Source organism: Cryptomeria japonica, chromosome 5, assembly GCF_030272615.1.
Source record: "Cryptomeria japonica chromosome 5, Sugi_1.0, whole genome shotgun sequence".
NCBI lineage: Eukaryota > Viridiplantae > Streptophyta > Pinopsida > Cupressales > Cupressaceae > Cryptomeria > Cryptomeria japonica.
The window spans coordinates 337,020,966-337,024,131 of NC_081409.1; positions in this window are offsets into that span (position 1 = coordinate 337,020,966).

Below are 3,166 nucleotides of genomic sequence, written 5' to 3' on the forward strand. Positions count from 1 at the left end.
GACAAGATCTGTCTTCATAATTCCCTCACATCCTGCGTGTTTGTATCTTAGTTACCTCGGTTTAGCTGCACACTCAAACCATCCCTTGAACCCTGCAGTTTAGATAATCATTAATCTTATATATATATATATATATATATATATATATATATATATATATATATATATATATATATATATATCTAGGCATATCTAGATAGTTCACATATCCATATTCAGATCTATAAGGAGATTCGGGGTGAACTCAAACTTTCTCTAATATATATATGGATGTATGCATATATATAGTATATATATACATGTATAGATATATATGTGTGTATGTATATACACACAGATACAAACACATACACACATTCATACATAAATACACATATACAAATATATATACAATTATATGTATGTATGTATGTATGAATGTATGCATGCATGAATGTATGTATCTACACACACACACACACACACACACACATATATATATACATCCTTGAGATAGATATATTTACATATATATACAAATATATATTCATGTATAGTTTATATATATATATATACATATTTATTAAGATATAGACTTATATATATAAACATATATTTTTCAAGCATATTTATGTCTAGATAGGTTCGGATCCCAGCAAGTCTATCTTTAGATTTAGAGTCATCTCTAATTGCTCAAATCCTCCAAACCGCTTATCCAAATACTTTCAGAGCCATTGTTTAAATATTCAATTATTTATTTAATCCTCCAGGAATATCTCCTTTAACCTTACTCAGATAGGCTCTAAATCATACAGATACTTTGCGATCTAATTGGCATCATTTTCCTTTCTTACTGGGCTATACCTAAATGTAGCTTTATTGCCACGATGTCATGTCTAGATAAGCTTGAGGATTAGAAGAAGACTAATCCATACATTAAATAAGTATAGGTTTATAAACATGATTTCATATCTCATCTAAGTATATGCGGCATGGATATAAAGCTAATATTATTAATGTAAAGCAGGCCTTCCTCTAAGACTTAAGCCTTTCTAGGTATCTGTCGCTATATTTTCCATTGTTTGAACCCTTTAGTTGGAGAGCTTCAGTTGCCATATGAAACATTAATGTCGGACATCACACGTCAGCTTCCTTTCTCGATCAGGGCCTTTTGACGGCTCATTGCGAAGTTGAGTTTATGTCTCGGCAATGATGGGACAGTTGAGGTACCCTATGCTTGACGGTTGTAGGGTTAATATTAATGATCTTACGCCTTGAATTGTACACTCCATGTTTGGTATTTACTCTTTAGTAGTTGCTCATTATGCATCTTTAAGAGTGTGAGTCCTGTTTTGGAATGCTAAGTTTCTTCCTACTAAGCAACAATGGATACGACGCTCAGGCTTTTGGGGCTGAAACGTCAGATGGCCTTCGTTGGTGAGATTAAGGATGAAAGGCTGAGAGGTATTCTTGTCCAACAGAACCCTTTGATTTCTGAAGCGGTAATGAAATTTCTTGGGAGGGATTTCATTATGAACGAGGACCGAACCAGAGCAAACTCGGATATCGCTACAATTTTTCTAGCCCCGGCAATGCATTTTGAGAGGGATAGGGACATGGTGGTGAAATTATGTAAGAAGGTCTTCATTAAAGACATTCTTGGTGAATTGGAACGGGTTATGGTTAATATAGATGAAGAACTTATAGCTCCCAAACCATGGGACTATGATGTCCTTATCAGGAAAAATAACCTAGTCCCTTGCTCCCCTATTCTGGTAATTGAAGACCCGGTTGCTTTCGAAGCTCTGCGCTCTATCAGAAGTAGGAATTTCCTATTTCTCTCTTGGATTCTCCAAGTTAAGAAACCCCCACGGGAGAAGTGGTTGCAGAATTATCTAGAGGCGGAAAATATCATGATCATCCCTGATCATATGCCTCTCCCTCGTTCCCCTGTTGCCCTCTCAGCAGATGCACTAGAGGGCTTCGAGCTTCATCCCTCCCATAAGATAAGCAAGTAAGGATGAAGGCCCCTGGAATGGCATTCTTCAAGGACGAGGTCACGTTATCAGAAATAATCTTTTTGTTTCTAGTAGTTATAGAATACTTAGAGGCAATACGCTTAACAGCCCTTTTATCCTTTTTGAAAAGGAATGCTGCATAGATGATCTTTCAAAACTTTTCCATTTAGACTTGAGATGGTTTTTTCCTCTTGCTATTTTTTGATTTACGAAGACATGAAGATATTTATCCATAAGAAATATATAGTAGGTGATTATATAAAGGCATAATATGGATCTTTCAATCTCTATTTTTTTCTGTAAGAAATCTACTTTCCTGAGTCTTTCTTATGTTTCTAGGTTAAAAGGGGGGAAGTGTCAATTATGCTTTGAGGCTGCGTTTATAAGGATTTTTTGCTTTGATGCATGTATTGGTAGTCTCAGTTTCCAGTAGTCATCCTATGGCCCTCATTAGCACAATCTCGTTCTACAGATATATACTCAGAAATTTCAAAATACATACATATTTTCATACTTATATAAATAGATAGACATATATATGTATATATACATATATATATATATACATATTCTCAAATATATATATATACTCATATTTTTACACATATATAGTCATAAAATCATATATATGTATACATATATATATACATATATATACATATAAATATATGTATATGTATATATATACATATATATATACATATATATATATACATATATATATGTATATATATATATGTATATATATATATGTATATATATATATGTATATATATACATATACATATATTTATATGTATATATATGTATATATATATATATGTGTGTATATATATATATATATATAAATATATATATACATATATATATACACATATACTTATATAGATATTCAAATATACATACATACATATACATATATATATATATATACTCTCGGTTATCTTTCAAGATTATGCATAAGCGTCAACCTATATAACTATATTTACATTAAGTGAGGAAAATTTTCTTGCCTTCTCTAAATATGCAGTCTTCGATGCTTACTTCACTCTCCCACATCACATTCTTATATTCTTATCTTCAGTCTTAATAGGGTATCACTCTAGATAATAGATCAGGGTCACTTTTGCAGGAGATATTTTCTCCACTAAATGTTTGATTATACTGGC